This window comes from Porites lutea, chromosome 12 (genome assembly GCF_958299795.1).
Source record: "Porites lutea chromosome 12, jaPorLute2.1, whole genome shotgun sequence".
Lineage (NCBI taxonomy): Eukaryota > Metazoa > Cnidaria > Anthozoa > Scleractinia > Poritidae > Porites > Porites lutea.
This window is the reverse complement of record NC_133212.1, coordinates 5,001,732-5,009,231: the sequence shown is the minus strand read 5'-3', so window position 1 is coordinate 5,009,231 and position 7,500 is coordinate 5,001,732. Positions and strand designations below refer to the sequence as shown.

The 7,500-nt window shown below is 37.5% G+C and overlaps 1 long non-coding RNA gene across 1 annotated transcript in view; it reads right to left on the bottom strand.

The window, feature by feature from the left end:
* Positions 1–945, bottom strand: part of LOC140953580 (uncharacterized) — a 5,556-nt gene extending 4,611 nt beyond the window's left edge. Inside the window, exon 1 of the long non-coding RNA XR_012167468.1 lies at positions 878–945. This is a non-coding gene — a long non-coding RNA (uncharacterized lncRNA). The remainder of the gene's footprint in view (positions 1–877) is intronic.
* Positions 946–7,500: the final 6,555 nt, after the last annotated feature.

Below are 7,500 nucleotides of genomic sequence, written 5' to 3'. Positions count from 1 at the left end.
ACCCTCCCTACTTCAAACCTCGCTTAACTTGATCGAACCAAAATCGAATTTCCCTGGATTTCCTACATACATGCACTGTACTTTTCCACTCGGTAACTCGAAACCTCGATAACTCGAGCCTCCCGCTGACTCGATAGTTTTTTTTTGTTAGCCCTCAGATCACTTCTATATCATAATTCTAACCGCGATAAATCGACCATGTTTTAAGCGCGTGAAAAGTAAAGAAAAAACCAGTGTACTGAAGTCCAAACAAAAACAAAAAGCAATTTTTTGCTTTTACTTTTTTGCCACTCTAGTTTAAATTCAGTGACCATCTCGGTATATAAATCAAGTCTTGTTGCTTAATCTCTTTTTCAAAATATTAATCTACATGTCCTCCGGTTATTTGATTCGAAATCCAGAAAACTCGAACTTTTTTTCGATTTCACAAGAAGGCTGGAGTTATCGGGAGTCGACTGTAAGTACTTTTTCCTATTGGACGAGAACATGTCATGTGTCACAGAAGTTAAAAAATACCTTTACGATGTTTTCGTCAGAGGTCGACGGAATTTGTTCCTCTTCTGTTTGGGAAGAGACTTCTTTCTGTTGGAACAAAAAGACGGTAAATGAATTGATTATCATTCTTTTAATTAAAGGCAAGCACATTTTCCTATAGGACGAGAACGTGTCACGTGCCACAGAACGTCAAAAAATACCTTAACTATGTTGTCGTAAGAAGTCGACAGAATTTGTTCTTCTTCCGTTTGGGAAGAGACTTCTTTCTGTTTGAACAAAAAGACGGTAAATGAAATGATTGAAATGATTATCATTCTTTCAAAGACAAGCACATTTTTCTATTGGACGAGAACGTGTCACGTGTCAAAGACCTTAACAATACCTTAACGATGTTGTCGTCAGAGGTCCACAGAATTTGTTCCTCTTCCGTTTGGGAAGAGACTTCTTTCTGTTGAAACCAAAATAAAAGCAAATGAAGTGATTATCATTCTTTTGAAGACAAGCACATTTTCCTATTTAACGAGAACGTGTCACGTGTCACAGAACTTTAAAAATATCTTAACAATGTAATCGTCAGGGGACGACAGAGTTTGTTCCTCATCCGTTTGGGAAGAGACTTCTTTCTGTTGGAACAGAAAGACAGTAAATGAATTGATTATCATTCTTTTAAAGACAAGCACATTTTCCTATTGGACAAGAACGTATCACGTGTGAAAGAGCTTAGCAATACCTTAACTATGTTGTCGTCAGAGGACGACAGAATTTGTTCCTCTTCCGTTTGGGAGGAGACCTCTTTCTGGTTGAACAAAAAGACAGTAAATAAAATAATTATCATTCTTTTAAAGAGATGCATATTTTCTTATTGGACAATAACGTGTCACGTCTCACGTGTCACAGAACTTCAAAAATACCTTAACGATGTTGTTGTCAGGAGTTGACAGAATATGCACATCTTCCGTTTGGGAAGAGACTTCTTTCTGTTGAAAAAAAAAAAGACAGGAAATGAATTGATAATCATTCTTTTAAAACAAGTAAGTTTTCCTATTGGACGAGAATGTGTCACGTGTCGCATAGTTTAAAATATACTTTTACGATGTTATTGTCGGGGGTGGGCAAAGTGCGCTGGTCTTCTGTCAAACAAAAGAGGAGCACATTTTGTCACCCCTGGCCCCAGACGTCTTTCTGTTGAAACAAAATGACCGTATATACATTGAATCAGTTTACGAGTATGAGTATACAAATGGGTTTCTTTTTTGCTGCTCGAAGTCAAACGTGTACTGAACATGTGTTTTATATAGAGCGACTCTGAAGCTTTTATTTAACAAAAATTTCTTATTTTAAACCCTTTTTTCTAGTCATGCTTGTGTGCTACATATACACGTGTAACCACTGCTTGCCTCGACTGGCTAACTGCTTGACCGTAAATACTTCCTTTTACAAAGAAAAGTTCTCGTTTAAAGCGTCAATGTTTCAGTTAGTTTAGATAAACAATTTTAACAGTTCCTCATAGCAAATGCATTTTCAACTCTAGCTTTGCAGACCCTGCACTCTGAATCCTATAAAGAGAGTGAACGCGTACCGGTTGTTTGTCAGGTTGAATAAAAGTGTTAAATAGAACGATTGAAACTTTTACGTTTGCTTTCAGACAGATTTAGTAAAAGGACTAGCTGCAGCCCCTTAGTATAGTACGGCTTGATTATTCTTTAGTTGTTAAACTAACCTTTTTCTTCGTAAGAGACTCTATCCTTTTCCGCTGGGCCATATTTTCTTGTTTTAGATACTCTATTGCTGCTAGACATGTCTGCAATATCAAGCGTGGACCATTATACTGTTAAACTGGGATCACGCGAACCTCTATTCAACGGTCACCTTCAATAGTAAGCGGTCACTTAACAAAGTCCCCGAATCATTTTACTTAATCACTGTAAAACTGACCTGTTTAAGCGATCGCGGTAATTATAGACTGCAAAACAGTCGCTTTTTCCCTCAAAATCAATAAAGAAATCGGTAAAGCGTGGCGTAAGAATCTTAAGGGCGTGAAGCGCGCGAGCCTTACACGCCCTTAAGGTGTGTGAGGCGAGAGAGAAAAAACTTAGCGTCGCTCTCTGTTTTCAGCCTCGTTCCAGACCTTTTGTTTGGCTGCTCGCGCTTTCTTGGAAACGCGAAAATACGGACTGTTTTGCAGTCTACAGTAATTAAATAAATGACAACTATTTTCGCTTTAACCTCAAGGGAAAGAGAAGAAGCCATATAAAACAGAGTTGAATGTAGCAATTTGTTGTCAGACCAACAAAGTATAAATCAAAAGGCAGTTTGCCAGACGTAAGACAATTGACTGCAGGCTCCTGATTCACATGTCGTGGTTACCTCTCCTAATTTGGTCCCAACGAGTTATTTTTGTCTTCCGCCTGTGCCATACAAGTGCAACAGCTCCAATAAAAATTTCATAGGGGGTTGAGACATGAAACTCGCGTTCAATTTTCGTGAATATTCATTTTTCCTAAGTACCATATTTCAGTGGAAACCCTCTCTGCGGCCTCTAAAAAGCAATACTGAGGTTTAACAACAATTTGCACGTGCATCACGCTTTTTAGTACATTTCTTTGCCGTTACTGCACGTCGACAGGAAAAGAGAACAAAGGAAATCACTATCACGGTATAGTTTGGGGTAATTATTAGAATAGAGTGGTCTTCGTTTGAGTGTCGTAAAACTAAAACCAAAGTAATTACTCTGGCCAATCACATAGGACACAGACAATACATTGAACCAATCAAAACTCGAAGTAATTACATGTGGCTGACGCAAAGCGCGGGAAAATGCATGCGAGCGCGTCACAATTGGCTTTGGTTTTACTTCTGATTGGATGAAAAGGTGGCGCGAATCTTTTAAGCCAATCGCATCGTGTAGAAAGTGCAAAACCAATTACTTTTCGACACTCAAATGAAAACCGCTCTATTTTGCGAAAGATAACATTAAATTTCCGTCAAGGATGATTGTTCACTTCAGAGGCTATATATCAAAAACTCCCCCTGGTGCTCTGTTCGTAAATTACTTATAACTCTGATTTTGCGGTGGCTCGGCATCAGAAAATTTTCATTATCGGAGGGCATACGACAACATTATTTTTCAAGTCATGTTACGGCTAATTATTTTCCTTCATCCATTTCTGACTCGATTACATGCTATGATGGCGGAAGACCCGTGGGTGTGTATTAAATTATATTTAAAACTCAGGAGGCAGCTACACAGACAAGAATTCCCTTAGGTACTACTATTCCAATACTATAACTTCGGCCTTAAAGCAACCAAAAAATGTTTTGCATACCTCCAGGCGTTTCTCTGTATCTGACGGTTTAGGCGTTGCTGCAGTACTGGCTTTTGCCTCTAGTTCCCTATACGTAAAGAAAGAAAGGTTTATTTTAGATTTAAAGCAACGCATTAAGGCGTGCAAATACGGGCAACAAAAAACGTGCAATTTGTCTTGCAAAAGTGCTGCCAAACGAGTTGAATAGCGATGTTGCGCGTTTTACAACCTACGTTCAAACCTGTTAACAACCTGATTTGTTGCAAGACAGGTTTGATGTAGGTAGTAAAACTCGCAACATCGCTATTCAACTCGTTTTGCTGCAATGTTGCAAGACAAGTTGCACGTTTTTTGTTGCCCGTTTTTCCGCACCTTTAAGTAGATTAGTGGCGCTTGAGCGCAATAAAGAAAAGTGTGGATTTGAGACCAAACGAAAGCGCCCTTTTTTATGCCAAGCTGCGAGGTAGAATCTGACCAACTTGAACTTGTTAAAGAATAATATTCAATCACCTCCAATCAGTAAGACTAGTATTGTTTGTGACTTACGTTTCAGATAATTGTTTTCTAGACCAGTTTGCTAGTAAAGTTTCACGGGAAACCTATGTTGCGCAGCCAAAATGTTGACTTTTAGACGCAAGAAAATACTTAAAATGAACTTTTCTGCTGAATCCAGCATAAAAATATTTTGTTGGGATGTTGTTTTCTAGTGTAGAGGAGGCGATTTCATTCCAGCCTCGCCGGTAGCTATGGATCTTTCTAGCTATTTTAAAAATGCATAAGAGTTTCTCCAAACCCGTTAAAAATAGCTTCGTAATATCTTTTAGCGGGGCAATGTACAACTGCTCTCCTAAGTTATAGTTTTTCTGCTCTCTATTTTAACTATAGCTTCTCCGAGTCTGAAAGTTTTTCAGCATATTAAAAGCTAATATAACCTTGCATACCGTCCTTCGTCAAATAATCAGACCATTGTCCTCTCTTAAAAAATTACCTTTTTTCCTTAAGACCATCTTGCTTCATCTGTTTTAATCTCTAGATTAAAAAGAAAAGAAAAAACAATGCATATGAGGTTAGTGTAACGCATTGCAAATCGGTTTAAAGCCAAAATTTTTGTAGTTTAAGCAATTTCAGAAAACCACGTCAAGGAAAATAACGGCTACTGTATAAGGGAACAAAAACGCTTCCATGTAAATACCTTGTTTTCTTTCTTGACTTTTGAAAGTTTACTTTCCAACTTTTTTCTTGAAATAGGTTTTCCTGCTGAACCTGAATCAAAAAGTGAGAAAAATTTTGCGATTCAATTTCCAGTTAGTGAGTTATAAGCATGAATTTGGACTACTTATCAAAAACAAAAAAAGGGAAACAACTAAGACAACGAAGCATATTCACGGATATTATTCCCTGCAAAGAGTAAATCGACGTTTCACTTATTTTAGAAAAACAAAAACCGTTCGTTAATCTCGCGTAACTTTGAAGAAAACAGTTTTTTTTTCTTACGTGCATTATAGGGCATCGCGCGCGCACCCTCATCCCCAGAGCCCAAAGCTTCAACCACCAACTTTGTCTTACCAACTTGAACGCAATAAAGGCCTAGGGACGAGGCTGTTCACTTGGCTACTTAACCGCTGGTCAAAAGTAACGACGGGCGGGCATGATTACGTCATAGTTCTTAACCTCCTTCCCACGGTTCTCTCTCTGAGGTTGAGAACCCTGGAACTAAGGTTATGGTTGCTATGACTTCCACTACCTCTCGTTGCCATGGCTCGCGCTATTGTTGTGACATAAACAAACGTTTTTCCCGAACTTTACCCCGCCCATTCAAAATAATTTTTTTAGTCTACTTCACGGGAAATTCTTCAAAGTGACAAATCATACGTAACAGAGACTTGCGTTTCCAATTTTTGACGGTTTGGCCATGCTTATTCTTTTTCTTTTCTTTTTTTTTTGATACAAGCCTATCGATGATCATCCACTTTCAACATACTCTGACGCGAACCTCGTTCTCCACTTGCATGGTAAAAATGAAATAAAATTGAATATTTGGATCAGTCTATTGGGTTCCCTTAATCCTTACTAACCTGAATTGGACTTTCCTGGTTCCATACTGTTCTGAAAGTGGTGATTATTTTTTCCTATAATTCTAGCGCAACATTTACTGCGCGAAACGGTGCCGAAGAATTCGGTTTGTGAATCTTCCTTTATGACGTCATTTAGAATAATTCGCGCGAGATGACAATGTTTTGATTGACAGTTTAATTCCCAATCTCGTCCCAGGGTTCTCTGTCTTGCCTCAGCAATGGGAAACCTGAGAACGAGGTAGTTCAATTCCCAGTATGCTACCTTCGCCATCCGTTGCGTTTCCAAGCTTTTACTTTTGACTCCTCGGTGTTGTGAATAAACAAATATCATGTTTTTTAAATGTTCCTTTTTTTAAAAAAATCTTTTTAAATGGCAAATCATACACCGTTTTCCATCTCTCGAGTGAGAATTTTGTTCTCTTCAATTTTATTTTCGTCATTAATTTTCCTCGATGATGCAAAGCGTTCAGCGAATTTCTCACGGCAATTCCTTTGATAGACTTGGTGTAAAAAATTGCATTTTTGATTCGCGAATCTAATTCTGTGAGTAATAGTCTGGTGGCTTAGTGTAAAATTTTCACGAGATCTATACAGAGCGGACAAAAGCACCAAACTTTGCATGGTTGTAGCTTGGGGCATGTTAGTCAATATTAGGATCGGTGCCCACAGCTACCTCTTCAGGATTTGCAGCAACTGCTCGCTGAAGTTCTTCAACAACCTCCCATGATGGGTGCCCTGTGCTGAAAATTGCAATCCCTTGTTGTTTGACATTTTTTGATGAAAATCACATAAAAAGGCAAGCAGATGGAAAAAGAAACTGTATTAATACTATAACTATTGAAACCAACGACTAAAACAAGTCAACTTAATGATATAGCAATTATGAAATAGCATGGTGGGTGCCCTGTGCTAAAAATATCAATTCCTTGTTTTTTGCCATTATTTTGATGAAAATCACATGAAAGACATGAAAATTGAAAAAAAGAAATTGTATTATTGACAAACAAGTCAACTAAATGGAAAATCCAAGGAAGATGTTTTCAGACGCTTACTCAGTCCCAAATAGCCTTTCAAGATGGCGGCTTGAAGGTGTCTTTTCATGAACTGTAAGTATCTACTAGAATAAATTGCCGTTTTTTAGGGGAAATTGTGCACAACTTGAATCACGACAGGCTTAAGTGAAGTTTTAAGCTCTTCTTGGTGATAAATTTGTTATCGAAAGCCACATTTTCTCTTCACATTTTGTGCTAATCATGAATGGCTATACTGAGTTTATTTTCGTACTGGTAAAAGTTAATAATAGTAAAAATAGCTTCTTTCTATAGTGCTCATATCCTGAGCACATGGTGCTTTACAAGGTTAAAAAGGAAAAAAAATTATATCTCGAGCATGAAATAATACATATTTTAAAATCTATTTGCAATTCACAAAGAACAAGAAAAGGAAACAAGAATTCATCAGTTTTAAAACCATTTTGCCGTTAAAGTTTATAATTATGTAATGATGATAAGTCATGCAAAAAACTGATTGAATATACATATTATAAGTATAGGTATATGATCTGCAGATATTAAAGACATTTTACAAAAATATTGACTCACTCGCTAAAAATTGCATAAAAAGAT